Below are 27132 nucleotides of genomic sequence, written 5' to 3'. Positions count from 1 at the left end.
CTCTTAGCCATCCGCCGGGCCTCGGGTTAGGCTGGAAATTCTTTCAAATGCACCGTCTGAGCTCCATCCAGTACAGTGCTGCTTATAGGAATAGCTATTGTGTGGAGGCCCCGGTCTCCCCAAGGGGATGAACCTGCTGACACTTCCAACAGGTAAAGCACACTGAATGGTCAGTCTCTCTCGCTTTGAAATTCTTTCACTGGGTTTTCTTTTTGCAAGGCCCTCTCAGCCTAGTGGCTCTGAAGGGGCTCCCTTAATTACCCCGAGTAGAACTGGTGGCTGCCAGAAGTATGGCTCGGGACCTGGGAGGAAGTAAAACACTGTGCACTCAATCAGCGTGGTTTAAAGCTGTCAGACAGGCTGCTGCCTTGACCATTGGAATCCACTGAAGCTGGAAGAGTGACACAGCACCTGTGGTGCGGCCAGCGCTCATCTAAGTGCTGGACCCACAGTCATTCATGGAATCCTCACAACACCCCTGGGACATTCCCGTGCGTGGCTGGCACCCCACTTTACCCCCACCTTTTGCAGACCAGTTAAGAAATGTACTCTGACACTGGTAGGACTTGAACGTGTGCATATGGCCCCAGAGTCTGCACTTGGAGCCACCGGCCTGCAGCCCAGCAGTGATGTCCTTACCCATGGCCTCGCTGGAATACCGAAGTGCAGTGCAGAAGCTGCATTTAGCCAGGTCCCCAGATGATTCTTATGCATGTTGAGGTTTAAGAAACACTGTCCTATGCTATGCACCCTCATATAGATAGATGTGTTGTATGTAGATTAATAGTTAATGAATATTTAAGAACATAAATCTCTCCTCAATAACAAGGACATGCTGCAATTAGAGTAATGCAAACAAAACAAAGCAACAACAACAAAACAAACACACAAAAAACCAGGGGGAAGTGTCCTGAATTGAATGCTTTTCTCTGTCTTTAGTCATCAGGTCTGTTTTTTTCCTAACCATTGATTTGTTTACTAAATCAGACTTGTTTATTTTTCTTGCAACTCTGTGCCACGGGCCATTTTCATTGCCTGTAGTTGTTTTTGTTTGGCCAAAAATCCCCTACATTTTGAAGTGATAATTGCTTCTTTATGACCTTTTTTTCCTTCTCACTCTTGCCTCAAATGCCTCAACTCTGAAGTTCTCCCAGCTCAAGCAGCTTAGTTTATTTCTAGAGCACCGGGTTTCTGCTGGAGTTCTCTCCCTCTGCTGATTGTCCTGAAATACGATTTCTTAGGAACATATTCAGCAACCAGACCTTTCATACATTGCAGGTGGGAATGCACCATGATTCAGCCCCTCTGGAAAACAGGTTGGCATCTTCCTATCAATGTATCCCTCTATTCTCCCATAAGACCTACCAACCCCCCTCCTGGGAGCTTAACTTAGAAAAGCAAAAACTTACGCTGTCACATGTCATAAATGTTTACAGCAGCTCTTTTAATAATTGCCCCAAACTGGAAACAACCTAAATTTCCTTCAGTGAGTGAATAAACAAATTGTGGTTCATCTGTACAGTGGAATATTGTTCAGCAATAAAAAGGAACCAATGACAAAGACACTAAACAATGTGGATGAATCTTGAAAGCATTAAGCTAAGTGAAATGCCCAGGTATAAGAAACCACCTCTTTTATGGTTCCATTTATATGAACTTCTAGAAGAGACAAAGCTATAGTGATAAAAAGCATTTCTGCAGTTGCCAGGGGTCTAGGTATGGTGGCAGGGGATTGACAGCCAAGGGCACAAGGAAACATTTGGGGCTAATGAAAACATCTGAGTCTTGATTGTGGTGTTGGTTACACTGCCTTATGCATGTGTCAAAACCCACTGAATTGCACATTTGCAAATTTAAAATTTGCAAGTAAAACTGTGGTGGTTAATTGCATGTGTTGACTTATCTTGGCTTCATGGTGCTTCTGTGAGGGTGTGTCTGGATGAGGTTAACATTTGAATTACTAGACTGAATAAAACAGATTGCCTTCCCTAATGTGGGGTGGGCCTTGTCCAATCAGTTGAAGGCCTGAATAACACTAAAAGGCTTGACCCTTTTGTGAGTAAGAGGGAACTTTTCTTGCCTGACCACCTTGAGCTGCTGGGACATCAGCTTTTTCTGGCCTTCAGGCTTCAGTTGAAATACCAGCTCTTCTTGGGTCTCAGGCCTGCTGGTTTTCAGGACAGAACTAACTGCACCATTGTCTCTCTTGGTTCTTGGGTCTTTGGACGGAATCTGAAACTTACATGATCAGTTCTCCTGGGTCTCCAGCTTGCCAACTTCAGGCCTTGGGGCTTCTCAGCCTCCATAACCAAGTGAGTCAAGACCTGACAATAAATAAATGTATGTACACATATTCTTTTTGTTCTGCTTCTTTAGAAAACCCTGACTAATACAAAAGCTAACCCAAAATAGAAGAACTGGGATTCATTACAGGTTGATATAAGGAAGCAGGAGAAAGGGGGTCAGAGCAGCAGCAGCTGGTGATCATTATTGTCATCATCATAATCATTAGATAATAAAAGAAAGAGCCTGTACGTACCCAGTGCTGGTAGGGTAGTTTGTTCTCTGCCTAAATTCAGTACTTAAAGAAAACACATTATAAACATGTTTACAGTATCCTGAGGCTTTAGAGTCTGAAATGAGTTCTATATAGATGCCATAAACTTCTTGTAATTGAAGATATGCTAAATGTTACTTGCATTAATGCTGGGAAAATACAAATACATAGTCTAAATGCCATTGAGAGTCAGTTACCTCTTAAGTCCCATTAAAAGTAAAACTCTAGTCTTGATGGACCCAAGGCCTCATCCCTTTGACTGGCAGAAGATGCTTTTTGAAAAGCCCTCCTCCTAAAATATTTCTGGGAACCCCAAGTCTATGCCTATGTGCCTGCATGAAGTGGCCTGTTAGCTGGCCAGCCCCCAAGTCTGCCCTGTCTGACCCAGGCCTGTATTTCCACAGAAAAGCCACTTTGAGGCTGCAAGCTCTCCTCCCACAGCCATTGGGCCTAAAGTCATTTACAAGGGGGGATTTGCCCCACCCCATCATGATGATACTGGGCAAACATCAATATGCTCTGAGGTCAGGATTTCAATATGCCTCATACAAATCGAGAAGGAAAACACTCCTCCTTTCTTAGGACTTTGGGGGTTCTCAAGCAGACTGTTTGGGTCTGAAAACATTAGAGCTTTTAGCAAAGTAGCCCTTTCAATCTCAAAGGCTCTTTTCTTCCTGATGCACAGGCTGGCCTGGGATTCCTTTCAATACTAGAAGCCACATGTGCCAGGAACTGTGACCTCATGTCACAGTCAGGTCCTGCTGTTGGGTCTGGTGTGTGTGTGACCAGACACCGTTCCCTTATGGTCCTTGTTCACCAAGGGACCCCCATGAAGCTTCACTGTGTCATCTAGCTCCCATCAGGGCTACCCCAGTTTACCCTCTACCTGTGTATCTCTGAATATATATGGGCAGAGTTTAGCCCAAGAGTCTGTCAGACTCAGTGAAAATCAGCGGCAATAAATAGATGCCTAAAGTGCATGTTCCAGAAGCTCCAACTCCCACTCAGCTATGCACTCCGATGACACACAAAAAATTGTTCTCCAAGTATAATTTCCTTTTTATCATACCGTGTATTTTTTTAGTCTATGGGTTACATTCTGGAATTGAAAACACAGCTGAACAGTCAGGCTCTGAAAGGCCAGGAACTTGAATGGCTCTGGTGCTCCAAGGAGCATGAAGGAGTATATAGTCTCTGCTATGTGTAGGATGCCTATATGGGCATCAATCCATTACAACCATTTTAATTTCATTTTCTAAACTGTGAAATATTTTGTACATAAAGACCAAGTAGAGGAAATGATGTCATCAACAACTACATCCAGTAGTCAGTATTATCAAATCATATAGATATTGTTAGATTTGCTTAAGTAAAATACTGTATACCCAGTGGGAGCTCCTTTGTGACACCTTACATGTGAATGTTACGTTCTTTGCATCTCCTCCCATCAAGAGTCTGTTTCTCCAACCCTTGACCCTGGGCTGGTCCTATGGCTTGTTGGGACACTCAGATATGGTGGAATGACATTATATGCCTACTGGGCTTTGGTCTTAAGAGAGAGATGTCACAGTTTCCTCTGTCAGCCTGCTGGAATGCTGCTACTTTGTGAGCAAGCCCAGGCTGGCCTCCTGGAAGGTGAGAGAGTGCATGGGGAGAGCTCTCTTAGAGAGAGAGAGGTTCAGGTTTCAAAGCTGAGGTCCCAGAGCTGTAAGTGAGGATATCTGGGACCAGGTACCTCCAGCTGACAAACCAAGTGGAGAAAGACCTAAAAGTGAGCACTGTTGATGCCACGTGGAGCTGAGATGAGCCCTCCTCTGCCCCGCACCCCCACCCCCAGCCTGCCCTGCCCAGCTGCCAACCCACAGAATCATGAGCAAATACATAGCTGTGGCTTTAAAGCCACTCTGTTTTGGGATGGTCTGTTAATTGCAGCAACAGGTAACGGAAACAACCCTGTGGACACCCTCCCCAAACTCAGTTCCTCCCCAAAGGTAAACCCACTAGCCATCATTCCAATGCATGCTTTTAGAATATTGCCACATATTTGTGCTTCCTTAAAAAAATACATAGTATTGTTTTGCAGTATTTTTTAGCTATATATAAATAGTATTAAACTCTAATGTTTTATGACTTCCTTTTCTGCACAAAATATATTGAGATTTACAGATTGATTTCCTTACCCTTAGTTGATTCAATTTCATTACTGTGTAGTATTCCATTGTCTGAATGAACTATATTATTTCCTTCCTTCCTTCCTTGCTCCCCTGCCCTCTTTGATGAATATGGTGGTTTGAAATTCCACATCTGCTCCATTCTCCTTCTAGCATGCCCTTCCATAATACAGAGATTTCAGGGTTTAAAGCTTCATTTCCAAGGTTTCCTTGGGGAGGGCAGTGAGCATGTGATTTAAGTCTAGTCAATCAGCTGTACTTAGTGAGGTCTGGCAGATGGGACAGAGGGCCCAGTTTTGCAGTTTCCACTGTTGATCCAGTGGCACTGAGCTGTGCAAGGGTCTTGTTTTCTGTGGCTCTGGTAGGGACTCTAGGGTCCAGGCTCTGGCTCGTAGGTACTGAGAAGCAGGGCTCAACCCCTCTTTTCTCCTGGTGCAACAGTCAGATCCTGGGGATAGCAGCTTCCTAAACCTGCTGTCTTCTGAGTAGAGAACTGCAACCAGGGTTGGAGGATCCGAAAAGAGACTGCAGTTTCCTTGGTGACCCAGTTCTGTTGTCGGTTGTTCCACCTAGACTCAAAGTTCCTCCAACAGTTTTTAGTCATCTCACTCTTTAAGATAGAGCTTGCCGTTGTGGATCTCTGGAGCCTCCCTGCTTTGGGCTGGGCTTGGCTGCAGGGCTCTGCTTCACGCCACATGGATGGCTGCTTGGGCGCATGTCCTCTCCATGCGCGTTCATTCAAGAGCCCAGGCTGAGGACATTGCTACCAAGGGAGAAGCCCTGCATAGCGATGGTGAAAGTGGGATAGCACCAAATATGTTTGGATTAAATTTGTTTGTTAGATACAGTTGTCATGTCTCCTGACTCTTTCAGTCTGGAATGTTCCATAGTCTTTCCTGAACTTTCACTTCACAACATGTTTGAAAATTACAGACAGCTTATTTTGCAGACTGTCCCCCAGTTCGAGTTCATCTGATGTTTCCTGATGATTAGATTCAAGGTAAGCATCTCTAACAGGAATATCACCAAAGCGATCTTGTGTCTTCATTGACACCTCTCAGGTGGCCCACGATTTCAGTTTGACCTGTTACTAAGGGTGTTCACGTAGACTGGAGTCAAGTGGTATCACGCAGCCTTCTCTCTATAAAGTTACTCTTTGTTTCTTCATAGTTGATAAGTGCCTTGTGGGAGGTACCATCAAACTAAGTCAATATCCTGTCCTTGGCAAACTTTCTATCACCCAATTAATTTACTTCTTTGTACAGACTCATGATCTCCTATTTTATTTAATGGGCATAACCTTTTATTGGCTTTATATTGACCTCTGCTTGTCACCATTCTGGCCAGGGGAAGCCACTTCAGCCTGGCTTCTGTGTCCTTTTGACCTGCCTTCCAAGAGCACTTACTTCCCTGTTTTCTGGCACAAAACCAAATGCCAGTTTCATCTTGGTCTTCCCTGTACCCAACCCTGGAATCTGCCATCTCTCCTGGTTTCTTTTAGCTAAGAATTCTATTTCAAAGTCACGTTAGTACTAGATGTGTTCATTGTTATTGAAAATTTGCTGTTACCAGGCCTTTTCAATGCCCTCAGTAGACAAAGCTAGGGAACCGTGTGTGTTGTTCCATTATACACACCTGCGCTTGTATCTGTTTGTTTCTATGTATAATTATATATGCTGAAATCCATGCACTTAAACACCGGTGTCTTCATTTCCACTACAAAACCAGAATTCACTTTAAGTTTGTCTCCTTTCATGTTTGTGACTTCCTTTTCAACAGTGAGAAATTCAGCCCCCTTATTCTTCACATGTGTACTGACTGGGTCAGTCCTCCTGTACGTAAGAAATACCCCATGGCCTCGGTGTCCCACCTCATGGAATACGCCCTCCACACCCCACACAGCTCTGCCGGACCCCCTACCCAGTTTTTGCCCTGCATGAACACCTGCCTCACTGGGCTCCAGTGCCCTCCCCTCCACTCTTCCTCACCCTCTGCGGGCTGCTCTCACTCACCCCTGCCTGGTCACCCTCCTCACCCTGCTTGGGCTCTGGGTGAGGGGGATAAGAGGAAAGGATGAAGGAAGTGAAGGAAGAAAGGGAGGATGAGAAGAAGAATGAAGCGTATTTTTAACGCCACTCCTCTCTTGCTGGAAACTGGGATGGTCTTTTCCTTCTCTTGTACACGAACCTGGCTGTATTCTATTCCTCTCCACTGCATTCTCCCTACAGGCTACTGCTGTCCTCAAAGTGTTTTCCCGCAAACTTCTTTCCACCTAAGCTCCCATTTCAGATCCATTTCACCCCCCGAGCTTCTCCAGAAGGGCCTCTCTGGTCACTTCCACTGCAGTCTGCTTCTGCCTCTAAGTCCTCCTGAATCTGTCTTCCCCAGGGGCATCAAGCACCTGCTGCTTAACCATCTCCAGTAGGTCCCTTACAGGATCCACCCCGCCCTCCATTAAATATTATAGACTCTCATCTCCATCTTGGAAGTGTGCCCTGCTTTGTTTTCTCTGGGCCAGCGCTCCCTCTGGCTCTCACCCCATCAATGCCCCTCCATCCTTGCCTGTCCTCTTCTGCTGGCAGCTGAGCATCCAACTCCCAGGGGCGGCTGTTCCCCAGGGATCTGTCACTGGGCTTCTCTCTTTCATCTCTATTTGCTCCCCGTGAAATTTTATTTTGTCAGTTTCTTTTCTCATTTCTAGGTGGATGATTCCCAAATTGACATGGCAAGTGTGACCTTGCCACTCTGCTTTAGGATATTTCCCTGTACTTACCATGAGCTATTTCTCTGTCTCCTCAAGTACGTCAAATTCCAAAGTTTATTCAGTGTCTCAAATATTACCAGGCTTGTCCTAGGTAATATTCATACATAGATTCATAAAACACAGTTTGTGCAAACAAGAGGTTTAATCCAAGCTAGAAATGATGGTTGTCTTCAATATCTTCTCCCCTTAACTCCTTGTCTCCACCCCACCTTTTGTATCACTGTAATACTTACCTTTCTTTTTTTTTTTTTTTAAAGATTTTATTTATTTATTTGACAGAGAGAGAGATCACAAGGAGGCAGAGAGGCCAGCAGAGAGAGGGGGGGAAGCAGGCTCCCTGCTGAGCAGAGAGCCCGATGTGGGGGCTCGATCCCAGGACCCTGGGATCATGACCTGAGCCGAAGGCAGAGGCTTTAACCGACTGAGCCACCCAGGTGCCCAATACTTACCTTTCTATGGCACAGTCCTCATCATACCCTGCCTGGAAGCTTCCTTTGTCTTGCCATTGTCCATGGTAAAATGTCTCAGCTCTTCCAACAGGTTACATCTTGCCACTCCCCGCCCTTGTTCTTTCCAGTCAAACAAGGTGCTTATTTTATGCCTCTGTGCCTTGTTCATGCTGTTCCTTTATAGAGGAATGCTCTTCCTCTCCTGCCCACCTGTTAACATCTCACTGTCTTTTTTTTTTTTTTTAAGATTTTATTTATTTATTTGAGAGAGAATGAGTGAGAGAGAGCATGAGAGAGGAGAAGGTCAGAGGGAGAAGCAGACTCCCCAAGGAGCTGGGATCGAGATGCGGGACTCGATCCTGGAAGTCCGGGATCATGACCTGAGCCGAAGGCAGTCGCTCAACCACTGAGCCACCCAGGTGCCCAAAAATCTCACTGTCTTTTAAGGCTAAATTCATATGCCACCTCAAGTCTCTCCTCTGTGTCTAACAGAGTGGCACCTGAGATTTCCTAGCTCTTTGAATTTTGTTTATATTCTTGTAATGGCAAATATCCCAATTGACTTCTGTGTTTTATAGGACCTATGTCTCTCTAAGAGGCTCTACAAAGCAGGGACTAGGTCTTATTCAAGTTAGTTCCCTTCTAGGACAGTCGTTCATTCCCAGACTTGTGGCTCACAATACCCTTGATGCATCAGCAATTTTTCATGGTGCCCATAGACCTAAAGAAATATCTAATAGTTTCTCTTATTAAATTGGTCCCCCAAACAATAAATATTTATGTCCTAACAACTCAGTAGTTTTTTGAGGAAAAAAAAAATAGTACATGTAAATTGAAGGGAAATAAAATATTTTTATTCCATTTTTATACGATGACAGTCACTTGCTAATGAGATATGTGTGCTTATTGGGCATTGCACAACTTCTTAAGCCTTAGAATCCAGTTGGAGGTCACCACCATCATTTTCTGCTCCACAATGATTTTCATGCAGTACTTGCTTTTTACATAGCGCCTGCCTGACCCAGTCTCTCAAGGATGTGATGTCACTGCATGGGAAGTAGTCTGATCTAACACTGAAACTGTGAACTACCTTGGGCCAGTAGTTCTCATGCTGTCTGACACACGTCACGATGTTTTTCTCCAAAATACTAGGTATCGGGGTGCCTAAGTGGCTTAGTCAGTTAAGCATCTGCCTTAGGCTCAGGTCATGATCTTGGGGCTTAGGGATCGAGCCCCATGTCAGGCTCCTTGCCTAGTGGGGAGTCTGCTTCTCCCTCTCCTTCCTGCTCCTGCTTTCTGTCACTGTCTCCGTCTCTCTCTCAAATAAATAAATAAAATCTTTTTAAAAAGTATTAGGTATCTTGCAGTGCTCTCAAGAGTTTGCTCCACCACCAACATGCCACTGAGAACAGCTGAGGGAGCTGCAGGCCCAGGGCCCGGCACCATGCCTGCTACCCGTGGAACCTGGCGCATTGGGTTGGGTCCAGTTACATGTATGGATCATTAGATAGAGGTCTACCTTACGTCTCAGGCCAGATAGCTTTTATAAAGAACGCAAACTTCTTTAAAGAATGTGTAGGATTAGGAGAATTATTACTGTCATAATTTCAAAGATAACTAGGGACCAGATAACTTTGGAGTGTTTAATCCTGAAGAGCCATATTGACATTCATCTAGCAATTGCAAATCGGAGTTTTGTTTGAGTCTACTTTCAAGAATGAAATGAGTAGCCAAGGGTGTTATGTTACAGTCTGTTTATGCAAGATTCTTTGTTTATTTGTAGTTGTATGGTCTCCTGAGGATAGTGTGTGACGTTTTCATTGAATCCTAAAAGTGGTCTGTGACCAAAACAGTAAAATCTGAGCTCTAACATTAAACTATACAATGTAAAGATCCAGGAATGCCATGTCAGTACTAAGATGATCTGTTGTCAAAACTGATCTTATTGATACAATAATTTTAATTTTGCCCGGAATTGGCCATTTATCAGTGGAGAATGAAACAAAGAGGATTCACCACTTTCTTATTTTATTGTTCCTTTATTTAAATCTCTCACTTTATAAAGATGCCTCTCCCCATTAGAAATAATTACGAATGTTCGTAAGTCACTTCCAAAAATGAACAAAAGGATTTTTGTCTTCTTTTGTTTGGTAGATCTGCATTTTCCTGATAGACTAACAAAAACTTCTCTTGGAAAATAACATTTTCCAAAATACATATCCTCATGTAATTTATGTTCTCCATGTGAGATTCTGGCTAAATTGATGGCATTTAATATACTCTCAAACTTGTGTGGATCTTCCAAGAGATTGAAAACCTTAATATGAAAAACCAGCCAAATGCTGAAGCTGTTACTACATGATCTCATAGATTAAGACCAAAATGAAACAAACAAACAAAATGCTTGTAATCTATTAGATGATTATAAAGTATCCCAGTGTTTGGAGTTGTATAGACCTCACATTTAAATAATTGCTTCAATAAACTCGAGTGGTCTCGATTAAAGAACTGCTGTTAATAACAGATATGTCAAGAGAGCTTCATTGGCTTGCCTGTTTCTCCTCACTGTTCTGAACAAGAGTGTTCTTGTCTTTCCATCCAGCTAAGCTTATGCCCCAAATCCTCACCATCCCTGACCTTCAGCTCAGAGTGAAATCTCCTTTCACTGAATTCCTATAAAGTTCCAGTCTGTAACAGAATTCCCGGAGGCCACATCTCCTCCTCTACCTCTCCCCAGTTTTGCACAGAGTGCTTTTCTAGAAACCATCTTCTCAGCCTCCAATTTAGATTTCTCCTCCATCCTTCATACCAATATTGCATATATACTCAGCAGGTGAGAGCTATCACCTGGTTTTGACCAGAAACTTCTAGTGAGCAAAGAGCTCACTTTTGTTATATATTTGAAAAATTACTTATTTTCCCTATCTTACCGTCCACTTTAGTTTGGCCTCTTATTTCTTATTATCTATACAATTGTTATAGACCCTCCTTAACCATGTTCCTACCTCCGTTTTCATCCCACCCCAATCTGCTTGACCCAACTTTCTGGCTTATTCTTTTTAAAAAAAATTTTAAGAAAGGATTTATTTATTTGAGACAGAGAGCATGAGCAGGGGAAGGGGTAGAGGGAGAGAATCTTCAAGCACATTCCCTGCTGAGCACAGAGCCTGACACAGGGCTCAACACAGGCTCGATCCCACAACCCCAAGACCATGACCTAAGCTGAAACCAAGAGCCAACCACCCAGCTGACTGAGCCACCTGGGGACTCCTATCTCAGGCTTATTCTGAACATTGCATGGTTCAATTAGATTGTTGTATTTTTAAAAATTCCATTGTGGGGCGCCTAGGTGGCTCAGTCCTTTGAGCATCTGCCTTCAGCTCAGGTCATGATCCCAGGGTCCTGGGATCAAGCCCCATATCTAGCTCCCTACTCAGTGGGGAGCCTGCTTCTCCCTCTTCCTCTGCCCCTTCCCCTGTTTGTACTCTATCACACTCTTTCTCTGTCAAATAAATAATTAATTTAAAAAAATAAAAAAAAAAATCCCATCGTGGCTCCCATTGCTTAAGAAGGTGTCTACTGTAATGCCAAAACTTACCTTTATTGCCTCACCCTCTGCCTCTGCCCTAGAATTCACTCAAGTTATATTATCTGTCTCTGAACCTGTATTCCTAATTTTCAACTGAGTGTTTTCTCCACTTGTCAACTTTCATAACACTGTTCACTGGGGTCATTTGCTAGTGAATATTATAGTTCTTTATCTATTTGTCTTACCGCTTTACTCCCTAGTAAGCTTTTTCCATATAGGAAGATTCATTCATTCATTCATTCACATTGTTGTTTTTACCTGCTAATTGCCAGGCATTTTGTAGGAACAGAGGTTCAAAAGTGAACAGAGCAGGCCTTCCTAAGCCCTGCACTTACTTAGCACACAAAAAGGATTTGTTGAATTCAGAGTTCAGTTTCTAATGGTTTCAAGCAGATATCTATATCTATATCCATATCTAGATATGGATATAGATATAGATATAATTAAATTTAATTGGATCCTACTTTTGCATTCTTTCATATCTGTTTTAACTGTGCTACTCTTTTTTCTCCAGGAAGAGAGGGGCCCTGTCTTATTAATCCTTTGTGTTTCCCAGACTGTATTCCACAGGTACAACTACAATGCATTTTCAGGCAATCCATTTTGGTCGAATGACTGAATATTTCATTTCTCGCAGTTGTGTGATTTAATGTGGCCTGGGCCCATTGTGTGTAGTCAGCAAGTAGGACTGACTTGGCAAGGAGGGGAAACTTGAGTTGACTGTGCTTAGTTATGTATGTAGAACCTGCACTGGTATTTAATTTTTACTTCTGCAGTTGGGGTTTTCTGAAGCCAAAACAGTATTCCAAATGAGTTAACCTGGCACCTGATCTTTTGAGTAACTCAAATATTGGTTTAGTTCTTGTTTTCTTATCAAGACATCCAAATATTGGACAAAGACAGACCTAAATGTCAGAAATCACTCCAAAATATTTGTATACATTTTGAATAATTTTTAATGTTAGCTTATCTTTTTTCATAATATTCCTTTACATGATTGTACATAGAGATGAGTAGATATAAAGATTCAAACTAGATTACCTATTCAATTTAACAACTCTTACTGAGTCACTAATATATAAAAATGCTAGATTCAGTAGGATAATACTGCTCTGATGAAGGTCAGATATTAATGTACCAATCAGGGCATTTGTTCTTTTGTGTTATTATGGGTGTGTTCAGGGAAATGGAAAACTGAGCTGCCTGAAAAGCAAAAGAAACAGACAAATTTTTAATGACTATAACTAATCTCTGTAGTCGCAATGAAATTATGTCTGTAAAGCACTTAACAGAGTGACTGGCACATAGTAGGTGCTCACCGAGCATCACTTACCTTTCCCCTAATGGATGAGAATAGAATACATCAACTGTTTATTGTGGAGCAGAGTAGTTGGGAAATTCTTACCAGGAACTTTAACTTAGCCAGAAGGACCCAAATAGTTATTGTGCTTTATTTGACTTTATCATATAAAACTATTTAACTTACTACTTTATTCCCCCTGCATAACACAGAACTAAAGCTATAGAATGTGAAAAACATAAAATGAAAGAGGAACAAAGAAAACCATAAAATATGAAATGTTGGAAGTACTGTGGAATTGGTGAGGCACCTAAACTGGGAAACATAATGCTAAAAGAAACACAAAACATGCATTGTCAGTGACCTGCCTCTGAGGATAACCTAAATTCCTCCCATGCTGCTAGATACGGGGGATTCACAACCCACAACCAGATCAACTGATATTCTATTAAGAGGAACTGACTAGTGTACCTACTGAATATGTGATTTTTAACTCCCCAGAAATAAGAATGGGCCAAAATTCTAGAAGAGACCCTACAAGATGGCTTAGCCTAGGCCCAATGATCATGGAAAGTCCTCCCTTCTGTGCCTTTCTGAGAGTCTGGCTTATGGGAGCAGGCTTCCGGGGGCCAGAAACTCGGCCTCTAGGTCTGGCATCCAGGAGGTTTTCCGCTCTGCCAGGAAATTGCCCAGCTGGACAGGGACAGGGAATTGCTCCGGGGGTCCTCAGAAAGGAAGGACAGTGATGCCAGCCCCACTGGCATCTCTACCTGCTCAAATAGCCAAGGAGAACGTTGGTAACTATCGGTGAGGGGATGGGAGGCCAGGGGAGAATGGAATTATGCTCAGTCAGCAGGGTGACCTCGAAATTGTGGGAACACATCATACCAGACACACTCAATTGCTATTTGTGTTAAAATTACCACCACACAACGGGTTGTTGTTAAAACCATAGTTGTTGTATGTTTAGATTTATTGAAGTAATAAAGAATTGGCTCTGTAGTCTTATGACATTTTACTGGCAAATTCTGCTCAAACTGGTTTGGGTCTGATTATAATCATTGTGTAGGCTGAGAACTGGCTGGAACATATTAAAACAGAGCTTCCTGATCCTGTGGAAATCAATCCAGTCAGCAAATGGCCAAGTGAGTTGCCTCGGGGGTAAATGTTAGGCCTCAGTGTGGCTTCCCTTCCAAATGCTCAGCCTCTGAATGCAGTTCCATAATAAACAGCAGCCTGGGCTTCTCAGCAAGCTCTGGCCAAGTCCCTCAGACAATTCACTGCCTGGTGGAGATGCTCACTTCCACTCTATCCATCTACTTTGGTTTTGATGAGAAACTTCTAGAGAGCAGGAAGCATTTCAGTTTCTCCTGCCTATAGAACCTACACCCTGGGCTCTCCCGGCCAGCTGTGGGGAGGATGAGATAATAACCTTCCACTATCATTATGTGCCAGGCACCGTGTTAAGCATTTTTATATATTCTCTCCAAACTCTCTGTGCTAAGTGTTATTATTTTATCACTTTATAGACAAGGAAACTGGTTCAGAGTTTGCCCAGGTTCATGGCAGAGCCAGCTGGCCTCTTTCCAGGCCTGAGGTGCTTGTCTACCCTTGGCCCAGCTGCCTCTGTCTGACAAGGTGTTGGCCCTGGATGCCCTCTTTGTCCTTGGTGGAAGGAAGTGGGGTAGGTAACCCTGTCGTCACGTCTCGGAAGAACTCAGAGTTTGAGTGGGCCTGTGGGTGGGATAGTTGTGGCTGCTGAATTGGGAATGTGCTTGAGCTAATGGTAATTGAGCCTCCTAGGATTCTGAAACAGGTAACATTTGGCTTTTGAGTCTCTCCTCTTTTCTTTCGTTTAATGACCTTCAATTTTTAGAACAGTTTCAGATATAGAGAAAAATTGTGAAAATCATACAGAGTTGGGACCAGCTCTTAGTAGGGTATATTTGTCACAATTGATGAACCCATATTGAAATGTTAACTGTGGTCAATACTTTATTCAGGTTTCCTTAGTTTTTATGGAGTGTTTGTCTTCTGTTCAGGGATCTCATCTAGGATACCACACAGCATTTCATTGTTATGTTGGACTCCTCTTGGCTGTGGCAGTTTCTCAGACTTCCTTGTTTTTGTTGACCTTGACAGTTTTGAGGAGTATGGTCAGGTATTGAATTTGTCTGATGTTTTTGTCATGAATAGACTGGAGTTAGGAGTTTTGGGAGGAAGACCCCAGAGGAAGTGCCATGCTCATCACGCTGTAGCAAAAGCACATGTTATTCCTGTAAGAACTCTATCACTTAGGAGGCACACTGCTAAGGCTGACCTTGATCACCCAGCTGTGCTAGTGTCTGCCAAGCTTTTACACTATAAAATCACTCTTTTCCCCTCTTACCACACTTTACAGCTTTGGAAGGAAGCCACCATGCACAGCCCACACTTCAGGAGTGGGGAGTTAGTCTCCCTCCTTGAGCGTAAATGAAGCCGCTACATAATTTATTTGGAATTCTTCTGCAGGGGAAATTTGTGCCTTCTCTACCATTTATTTATTTATTCACTATTTACTTACATGAATAAGAACTCAGGGATATTTATTTTCTACTTCGGGTTATCATCTAATACTATCTTATTTATTTGGTGTTCAGGTTGTTCCAGATTTGGCCCTTGGAAGCTCTTTTAAGTCAGTTGCTGTGTCCCTTCCACGTGCCCCCCTCATTGTGGGGTTTTCTGTTTGTGAGCACTTCCTTACTTTCTGGCACCACAAGATGTTCCAGGTTCTTTTTATATATTTCCTGCTCTGGTCCTGGAGTCAGCTATTTTTCCAAGGAGCTCTCTCATCCTCTTTTTGAAAGGAAACCCAAAGGATCTCAGAGACAAATGGAAATCATGAGATTAGGCAAGCTGGTGAGTTTGTCTTATTGCATTCCCATTTTAGAAATATCAGTTCTGGCTGGATAAGACTGAGACTGAAGGCAGAGTTAGAGATACTACTGTAATAGTCCATGCCAGGATGTGGGGTGGCAGGGGGTGGTAGTTGGTGTCTTAACCAATGCAAGTGCAGTGAGAACCAGACACTTGAGAGGTAGGTCGGCTTACATTCCCAGCAGAGCCTTGGATAGTCTAAGTCCTGGGACTCATTCTGTGCTGGCACCAAGTACACATAAACTTTCTGGATGGATGAGAAGGCTAATTGATAATAGTCATCACTAATACTTACTGGGCACTTTCTGTATCCGGGGCACTGCTCTGAACACTTAATTGCAATAACTCAGTTCTTTCCACTCTTTATGCTAAGCACTGTTGTTAGTCTCATTTTACAGATGAGGAGATTGAGCATTCAAAGAACCAGTAAGTGGTCCACAGTCTCGTAGTTGTTAAGCAGCAGGCTGAGACATGAGCACAGGGCTTCTCAGCTACAGCCCTGCCCTCTCAAAGACTGAGCTATAGTGCCTCTTGCTACAAGATGGCTTCGCAATTGGCAGTTCCTTGTTGCTCAAGCTGCATCTCGGCTGCCTAGACTGGCTGCTGCTTGCAACACTTCTGGTCCTTCCGATTCCTAGCTCATCCCCAAAAGCCAGCTCAGACGGACCAACCATTGCCTCTCACTTGACACCTTCATCTGTACCTTCCCAGGACCAGCTGCTCATCTGATCTGACCCACTTCCACATTTTTATCTCCCAAAGCACTTACTGAGCACCTGCTGGCAGGCACTCTGGTGAGGTGCTGGCACTCTGGTGAGGTGCTGGAGATACAGAGGGAGTAAGAGACATTCCTGGTCTGAAGGGGCTCACGGTGCGTGCATGTGTGCATGCACATACATGCGTGTGTGTATGTGCCAAAACACAGCATGGTCTCTGACTCTGCTTACTCCCTGACCCTAACTATCTTTCAACTTCCCATACCTGTGCCATAGCACTTGGCTTTCCACTTGGCTTTAGACCATCCCCTCCGCATTCTTGGCCTCCGGGTCTGTGCGCAGATCCGGCCCCTCCTGTGTCTGTCGTGACTCTTCCTGCTCGTCTGGGGGGCTTCCTGGCCATTGCTCTTCCGCTGCTCACACCTCTACCACCCAGAGCCAGGAGGGCAGCTTCCTGTCTTCCCTGTTGCTAACAGGGTCAGCCCGGGAGTGTGCCAGGCCAGCCCAGGCTTCCAGACTGCCCTGCTTTGAGTCATGCTAATTTTGTTTCCAGAATTGTTTTTCATTCACAGTCCTGTTAGAGCTTTAGGCCCTTTTTTGCTCCAGAAAAAAAGGATGAGGTGAATTAGGGGGTGATTTGCAGCCAGATTTTTTTCCACCACTCCGTTCAGGCCCATCTGGATTTTTCAACTTGACTGTTATCTGATTTGGCCTGAGTCATTCTGCCACCAAATAGTGAGACCATTTAAATAATTTGCATTATTTATCTAATGTTTGCAGTTTCAAAATCTATCTCATGTACACTAATACCTCCCAAAGGGGTACTGCCTGCTTGGTTTAGGGAAATGTCCTCTCTAGGTACAACCCAGTGAAACCATTGCCACGATTCGTGTAGGGAGTTACCAGATAATTCCTTACGAACTTTTCAAAAAGGATGCTAACAGCTCTTTTCTCCATTCTCTCCGAAGATTCCAATATTACGTGCACTTAAGTGAGGCGACGTAATTAAGTGACACACTTAAGACTCTTTTCTTCAGCACCTTATTTCTAGTTTTTAAGGTGTCTTGCATTTGTTTTTTCCAAGTTGTGGACAGATAAAGACTGTGAGTGATGGAAGAAAGGAAGGAAATGCAGAAAAATTCTCCTCTGTAGTCTTTTTACACATGTGACTCTCCCTTCACCCTCCAACAAATTGCTCACTCTCTAGAATAGTATTCTTTTTTTTAATAGATGTATGATTTTTTTATTGAAGTATAAAGAATAGTATTCTTAATCATGCTCTCAGAACCCATCAGAAGTTGTTTTGCAAATTATCTGTTGCAGATAAATACCAAAGTTGGAAAATAAGTAAGTTTTAATATGTGAGTGTGGATTCAAAGTTAAAACCAAAATACGTCGTTCTCATTCTCTCACGCGACAATTTGCTTTCCTGAGTGGGAAGGAAAGTGGCAGTCTCAGCTTGTGGGACAGCTGTACCTAAGAGAGAACTACAACAGACTGGTGCCGTCTTGTCCATAAGGGACATCTGTTCACTCCTCCAGGGCAAGAGGTTTCTTAGTGGCTTCTGCTGATGGCAGGGAGACAAGGTAAGTCCCAACCCCGGTAGCGGGACTCATCCACTTATTGTCCTGTCCCCAAACGAGAAGCTCTGGTAGTGGCTTCCAGGCCCAGGCCTACTCTTCAAACACCACCAGAAAACTCTCAGAACCACTGAAAGGTGAGGATGCATAGGCTGTCATGAAGGACATACTGTGCAGCGGACAGCAAGTGGATAACATCTCAGAGACTTCCCACGAGCCCAGCCTCCCTGCTGGGGATCCCCACTGGCTAGGAATGGCTGGGCCTGGGAAAGAGTGGGTTACACATTCACCTCCTTTTCATGAGTAGGGGAGCGGGAGAGGAGAGGAGTTCTGTTTTCTAAACGAGGAAATTGTTCAAGGCCATAGCTGTTGCAGGAACCAGAGATGGCCTCTTGTAAGTCTTTGGTTTTGAGTGCAGCATAACTGAGAGGGTTATGTTGCTGCTTTTTGGCTTTGCTTTTCATAGAGGAACCACACTACCTGTTCTTCCTCTTCTCCCACCCATCAGATGTGCCCACACTGTTCCTGTCTATAAAGAAAGACGCAACAAAGAGAGCTTGGAACAGCAGACCGGGACCCTACACCGTGGCCTTTGTATGACTCCTGCCTTGACTGAGTCCTGGACCCAGACCTTGATTGAGCTTCCTACACAGTAAGCCTCTATGTTGGGTTAAAATGTTTACCAACAAAGCTGACCCCAGAGACTGAGATTGACAAATGTTTTGCTTTTGTCTTACCTTTCTGCAGGCAGCTGGGGGATACACACACCCAAGCAAATTGTCTGTCTGTGTTTCAGAAGCCAGCATCAGGCACTTCCTCCTCCACACCCCATCCATTGCAGGCACGCTATCACCTGAGCTCTGTTCTCCCAGGGACTGAGCCATCAGAGGGTTCCCCAAAGCTGGAGCAATGATGGGAGGCCAGTTCTTCTATCTTGTTTACTTTCATTATTTAAAATGTATTTTCAAGCAGTTTGTAAAGGATCTGGCAGCTGCTGTAGCCTGTGTTAGGCTGGTGGCCTCTGTTGCACCACATCAGCATTGCCTCCAGCAGGAATCAAGGTCTGTGCTGAGGAACACAGAGCAGAGCTATTGCTTAAAGAGTGAGGGAGTGGCTGGGCCACACTTACCAGGTATGTGTGGTGGGAAACAGGCATCTGTAGGTTGTGATTCTAGGCACCTGAACAGGCCCTGAAATTCTCATTATCTGAACTCTATGGTGATGGCATTCTAGCTTCCTGAAAGTAGCTCACACAGTCGCAAGGAGACTGGACAGCTAATAATGATAATAAAAATCTAATAGCGCCTTAAGGTTTGTAAAATGCTTTTATGTCCTTGAGTTTTTGTGGGATGGTCCCCTGTGAGCCAACTGTAGATGAGATTGTGTGGATGGTTCTAGGAAAACCTCACCCTCTTTGTCCTCCTCTTGCAACTATTTCCCTGAGTGGTTTGCATGGTTAGAATGAGTCTGTCAGGAGAAAGTATTTGCTTTCGAGGTCTCTGGGAAGCAGAGCATGGGACATAGGTTGGCATGTTAGAGAAGCCATGACCTGTCTCCAGCCCATCCCCACACTGGCCTTTGAGCGTCTGATGGAGGAGACAGTCTTTAGGAAGTCCTAAAAGAGCTACTTTTCTGAGGGGCTAAGACTGGGAGCCCAAGCAATGTTCTTTGTGATCCAAATTACTTTCTATGGTACAGAAATATGAAGGGGGGCATTCAGGCCATTTGTTCATGGAATATGGTACTACTGCTGTGACCCAGCCAGAGGTAAGAACTTATATCATTCTTTGGCACCTGAAGGATTTGGTGGCTTTAGTAGCCCAGGAGGCGATCCCTAGCCTAGTCAGTAAGCATCGTTCTATAGAGACAGCAAATGTCAGTGGGGCTTGTGAGGGGAAGACACTAGGGGTCAGGCTTTGAGCACATGTGTGGTGCATCAGGACTCCAGGAATGTCTGGGGATGCCTGGAGGGGTGTGGGTACTGAGGACCATGCTTAGAGGTGGAACTTAGAGACCACACAAAACTGCACACCTGAAAACAGGTCTGTGAACATCAATATCCATTTATTCATTTGTGCCTCATCATGGCTCTTGGGTTGATTATTCCCATTTTTATATATGAAGAAACTAAAGGTTAGAAAGATTAAATGACTTGGAGGCATTTAGTGGCAGAGTTGGCACTCTTACGAGTCCCATTAGCATGCTCTCTCACAGTGCAGTCTGTGTTTGCCTTTACTGGTCATGGCTCTTTCTTCTCCCAAATCCCATCTTCCCAAAGAAAAGGTAAATTTTGACAAAGATTAGGGAAAGAGAAGTGATGGGACACCGTGAGGGATGGTGACGTCCTTGCAAGCCAGGGCTAGCCAGAAGGTGCTGGATAAGAATGATGGTAGAGGGTTGCAGAATGCACTTGCAGAGTTTAGCTGGGTAAGGAAGGAGAGAGGCTAGAATGGCAAATCCTGTATCCCTTCATTGTGTAAATCACAAATCGTGTTTATAGATGTGTGCAATTTCTACAGCTTACTTCCACTTGATTTATGAGAAAACTGAGCTCCTGAAGTTCAGTGACCTTTGAAAGACCATGACTGGTTAATCCAGAATTCAGATCTTGGTCTTTGAATTACAGGCACAGCCTCCTTTCTACTCTCACATCACTTCGCACCAGCCTCTCCTTTGCTCCCTGTCCCACAACCTCACACTTGCTACACCTGTTCTTTCCATCTAAATTTGTTTCCCTCGAGGCTGATGTCAATAGAGTTTTAGGAGCCAAGCAAAGAACAGTGTTAAAAATTACCAAGTCATTAGGGAAATGCAAATTACGACTACTATGAGATATCATGGCACATCTATTAGAATTGCTGTAAAAAACTGAGAAAACCCAGTTCCAGTAAGATTGCAGGCAACTGGAAACTCATGGGTTTCTGGTGGGAAAGCACAATATCCAGCTACTTTGGAAAACAGTTTGGCAGTTTCCTATAAAGTTTAACAATCATTTATGTAACCCAGTGATCCCACTCCTAAGATATATATCCGAGTGAATTGAAAACTTAAGTTTATACCACAAAAACCCATATATCACTTTTCTAAGAGTTTATTCATGATTGACAAAAATCTGGAAATGAACAAGATGTCTTTCAGTAGATAGATGAATGGTTAGATAATCTGTGCTACAATCATATGTTAGAATGTTAGTCAGGGGTGAAAAGGAAGGAGCTATTGATTTATGCAACACCCTGGAGAAATCTTAAACATATTTCACTATGGGAGAAAAGCTAGATCCAGAGGTTATGCAGTCTAAAATTCCATTTATGTGATATTGTGGAGAAGGCTAACTATAGAGGGGTAAAACAGACCACTGGTGCCCAGACGTTGAGAGTGGAAGGAGCAGTTGACTACAAGGGTGCCACATGGGGAATCTTTTTAGAGTAATAGAACTGCTCTGCGTGGTACTAGGGGGATGGCTACATGACTGTGCATTTGCTAAAACCCATAGATTTGTACACCACAAAGAATGAACTCTATGCAAATTTAAGAACAAATCAACCAGAATGTCAGAGAATCCCAAGATAGAATACAGCATGTGACAAATGAATCTAGGTGTATTGTAGATGTATGGCACAACCTTACTGAAGGGAGGAGGGAAAAAGGAGCTGACCTAACTAACTTTGGAAAATGGTATTTTTAGCGATTACGGCAAAGCCAAAACCAAAAAGAATTGCACATGATACTGTATTATAGCTGATAAATTTGTTTCTTGCAGGAATGGAAATTAGCAATTCTGAAACTACTTACATATACACCAGAGTTGAACAAAGAAGTAAATAAATTCTAGACCATGGGATTCAGGTTCTCAAGGTTAGGAAAACAACATTACAAATAAACAAGGGGGATTAGCTAGAATGACCCTCGGGCCCAGGATTAGAGTCAGAGATATCAGTATGAACTCATGTTTATTTCCATATGGATACAGGTAGATATATACAGAAGGAGGGCTATGTGTGTGTCTATGGGCTGGTGTACACACGTACATTTCATAGCCCTGACCACTGAGAGAATCTGAATGCAGTGTCAACCCAGTAGCAACAAACACACGCAGCATCCAGATTTTGGTTTTTAACAACCATTCTGCAATGAAACAAACCAGGCTCCATGGAAAAGTGGTTGGTCTTGGTTTGGGGAAAGGAAAATACCAGATGTCCCTAGAGCATCTTGCAATGGCAGAAGTTAGGAAAGTAAGGGGAAAAAAAAAAGTATGTCAGAAAGACACAAAGTTCCCAGTGGCCAAAGCTGGGACAATCTGAGCAACAAAATATTTCTTCAAAAGGATTTCAACAGAGAATAAAATAACTATTCATAAACCCATGCTGGTATAAATAAATAATTGAGTGAATAAATGGGGAGAAGAAACAAATCTTGGAGAATAACTGCATATAATATATGCAGGTATTCCTCTCTAAAAGGTGGAGCTTAGCTCCTCTCCCCATGAACCTGAGCCGACTTTAGTGACTTGCTTCTAAAAAACAAAGGATTGAAAGGACAGAGACAAGGAGTTAACATCAGCTGTGATGAATTCTGTTGATAGCATGGGCTCTCTGAGATGATATGATAAGGACACATCACTTTTGTGGTATTCTTTCCCAAAACTTACAATTAGTCTAATCATGGGAAAACATCAATAAAGAGAAATTGAAGGACTTGCTACAGGATCATTGAGGAGGAGTTTGAAATTATAAGGTCATGAAAAACTAGAAAAGACTAAGAAAGGGCTACAGATTGGAGGAGACAGAAAACATGACGACTTAATGTAATGTGGTATCTTGGATGGGATCCTGGAACAGAAAGAGGACATTAGTGGAAAAACTGGTGGAATCCAAATAAAGGCTGTAGTTTAGTTTACAGTGTTATAACAATGTTAATTTCTTTGTTTTAATGGTGTACCATGGTTATGTAAGATGTTAACATTAGGGAAAGTGGAGTGAAGAGTAGACAGGAACACTCTGTTCTATCACTGCAACTTTTCTGTAAATCTAAATTAAAAGTTAAAAAAAATTAATGACTAGGAAGCCAGGGTACAAAGAGAACTGGACAATACACATGCAGAATAAATAAGCAGGAAATAATGGAAAGTTGGATGTGAGAATTGGCATTTCATAAAGGTTTTACCACTCCAGACAGTTGTCCAGATCATCTTAGGTCATTTGGATTTTGAACACTTTGTCACAGTAAAGGCGAGCAAGGAGGAACAGATGTCTGCAAGAGACAAGGGGAGTCCTTCAGAGATTGTACCCAAAGGTTTGGTATTGGGGAGATATGTTCATCCATGTATTGGGGAACTGAGTTTATAACTGGCTTTTTGGGAATGTCTTAGAAGACTAATCCAGATGACATTTCTAGTAAATTAATGATGTAGCCCTTCAATCTGCCATTTTATATTTTAGGTAACTATAAACCTGCCATCTCATATTGACATTTTATCTGCCTCCAATGTCTTGGGCTTTGTTATCAAAGAGACTTGGATTTTCATTTGGTGAAGGCATTTTGTTCTGAGATTGTGCCTGTTAGAGGAAATTCTGAGAACTTTCCCATCCATTTTCAAAATATGATACTTGTACATTTTCTGTTGGGACCAGGGCTAGCCTTTCAAGTATGTGGAGGTGGTAGCCTCACGGGTAATTTCAGTTCTCTTCACTCCAGGCTGGTTTAGGATGTTACAGTCTCTATTAGGAGTTCTTTTCGTGTGTCAAGCATGCCTCTTGCCAGCCTCTGTGTCTGATCCTCTGTATGGGGCAGTGTGAACCTGGTGGGTGTCATATACTAGATTCTCCAGAAAAGAGACTTCAGGTCTCTTAGATTTGCATGCAGGAGGTTTGCTGGGGACTGCTCTTGGGATTGACATCTGGGGAGGACAAAAGAAGCAGGATCAAACAGAGGGACATGGTGAACTGTCACGCAGTTGCAACAGAGATCTTTGAAAATCTTTGGGTAATGCTGGAGCTGAGATGGCTCTTTCTATTTGAACAAGTCGAGAAAGAGACTAGCTCCCCACCCCATAACCAGCTATTGGGTTTAGACCAGGCAGGGTTATAAATTTGGGTAAGGCAGCTCCCATTAGCAGAGGGAAATCCCTGGCCTGGGACTTGGGTGTGAGATGTCACTAATCACCACTTTTGGCAGTTAGAAAAATAAGTACTTTCACCCTGAAAGGGGATCTCAGAGGCATGTCAATACAGCCCTCCATTGCACTGTCTGCATCTTCCTCCAAATGGAGTTCAGCCCATCTGGAAACTGCCTCTCAGGATTTGGGTTGGGTTGTCTTCACAAGGAAACTTAACTATCAAGGTGGTGGGATGAGCTATAGCCCCTAGCCCTGTAGCTGGTCTCAAAGCCTTTACTGATTCTTTTCATCTCCTTCCTTTGCTGCCCATTCTAGATTCCTCCCTCTCGGTTGTACTTCTGATGGCTATGGTGGCTAAACTGGTGGGGCCACGGCCTTTTCATCCCTGAATGTTCTGAGATGCTGGTCACGAGGGCCATCTCAGTTCGTGGCTGCTGCTTGAGTCCATGTGTTGTGATCACTAATTTGCTAAAGAATCCCCTACCCTGATTGTATCACCTCCCCAAGATCTAGATCCATTACCAATGACAGGATAGTGACTTCTTTTTTATCTGTTGGTTTCTTGGCTTAAGAAGCCCATAGTGACTGGGCAGCCATGGTAGCTCACAGTTTAATAGGATTCTCACTGTGTCCTTGGGTAGAAACAATCACCCCTTTCAGAACCAGCACCTTTAGACCTACAGATCCTAAAGCTGCAGGGACAGAAAGTAGAAATTCCCTAAGGCCACTGGCAGTGATGCTACTCTGTCTCTAGGTTCTTGGGCATGTTCCTGGGGAATATATTATGTTGTTGACTCAGGGTATATACTGCATCCTGGAGGATGACATCTCATTCTGTTAGGGTGTCTGCTCTAAGCTGACTCCTCAGGTGCCATGTCAAAAGATTGTTCCAGAAGCCCAGAAGCTTCTGGAAAGTGAGGAATATGATAAAAGTAGCAAATCCTGTGGCATGTGCATACTGCTGCACCTCCTATCTATAGGAATGTGGGCCCCCCGGCCTCATGTGATGTTATCTGCAATCTTGTGTTAGTGAATCAAATACTCTAGAAGGCAAATCCATATTCAGAATATATGCTAGTTTCAATCAAGATTAATAGTTACCCCTTCTAGGGTGGAAAGGGTCTAATTTAATCAGCTGTGACCAAGTGACTGGTCTCCTCACAGCGTGGTACAGGGGCTTACAGTACATATCTTTCAATTATCAGTCTCCCTTCAAGTCACACTATACCACTCCCTGCATAGTATTTTTATAGCATAATTTAAAAATCTTTCAGCAGTTTGCTTGCATTTCTCCCCTCCAGGCCATTGTACTATTGTTGTTATACATTTAACTTGTATGGATGTTACAAATTGTACAATACTTTGTTATTATTTTTGTTTAAGCAATCAATTTTGTTGTTAAGAAATTGAAGTATGGAAAAAAAATATGAAATATGGAGGGGGGAAAAAAAAGCCCTGGACTTACCTACCTTTGGACTTCCTGATCAGTGAGATCCATTCCTAATATTTAAGCCACGGTTTTACAGGCTCTCTGTGACTTGCAGACAAATACCCCTTGACTGATGCCTACCTTTACCATACATGGCTCAGTTTCTCAGATTTATCTGATTTCTTTTTTTCTGGAAGAGGAAAGATGACATTCTGAGAAGAGCAGTTGCTGTCAGAGCAGGTGGAATCCCAATGACAAACCACCCACTTCATGATTTTTCAAGGGAGTGGCATCCTCTAAGCAGGGTTGTAGGCAGTCACAGAATCCTGCAGGCTTTGCCCCTTCATATTAGAGCCATTTCACAGACAATGGCTCTGCAGAAGTTGTGCTGATAGGGAACTTGATGGCAATGTCCCCAGAAGGAGAGCTGCATGGATTCTTGAATGGAATACTAACTTCCTGTGCCCGTGATCCACAAGAAGAAAAAAAAGAAAAGCCCTAGCCAAAGTTACTTGAAATAATATGTATTAATACAGTTCCATCATAAATAATACATACTGTTAATATGGCTTTAAATAATGTATAATGCTAGATTTGCATAATAAATAATACATAAATATGTAATCATCCCGTGAAGTCATGTGAAATTAGTAATCATGAAGGAAACTTAACCTATTAACATGCTACGAGGGGAAAGGCTTACAAGTGGCTCCGAGGGCATTAATCAGCGCTGCTGTGCAATATTTTAGCTCAGAGAAACACCAGCCTTGCACAAAGTATTTGATCTGCATTTTGCTTTGCAGAAAATAACTAGTAAGAGACTTTTCAGTGTATAGTCAATAGAGAGTTTCTGAGATCTATGAACATCACACTGTTTTTTAAATCTCCAATTCATCACTGATCGAAGGACTATTGAAGAGTTATCTCCTAAAAGAGAGGCCACAAAAAGCATGGTCATTGACTCCATCAAACCCATTTTTCAGGGATTCAGTGGTATTATTTGATTGACTAGTAACGCAAGGACCCTGTGAGGTAGACGCCGTCATCTCCATTTTGCAGCTCAGGAATGGGGGTGGGAGACATGAAGTGACAGATCCAAGGTTATACAGCCCGTCAGTGGCAGGGAGAGGTATAGAGCTCTCCTGAAACCAAAGCCTGTTTTCCTTTACCATGTGCTATCCTGCTCTCATTTTCAACCTTGCTTTTCTTTATGGATTAAGATGCAGACCTTCAAAGAATTGCTTTTGTGACCTTGACAATGTGCTAGACATATCATGGGTTCCCACTATAATTCCACTGGGCATTTGTACCTTCATCTTACAGGATAGGAAACCAAGGCTCAGAAAACGAAATGACTTGCCCGCAGACCCAGAGTGTGAGGAAACTGAGTCATGAGACCCTAAACCATAGATAGCACCCTGCATCTCTGATGAAGGGTGATGAGTGGTGCCTCCTGCTTAAACACCAGCCCCTTGGGGCCCTCTCTAGAGAGCAGACTCCTGTGTGGTCAGATTGGATAGCTTCCTTCTGGAAAAGGAGTGGGGGG

This window comes from Martes martes (assembly GCF_963455335.1).
Source record: "Martes martes genome assembly, chromosome: 5".
NCBI classification, from domain to species: Eukaryota; Metazoa; Chordata; class Mammalia; order Carnivora; family Mustelidae; genus Martes; species Martes martes.
Note: the sequence above shows the minus strand (reverse complement) of the source record.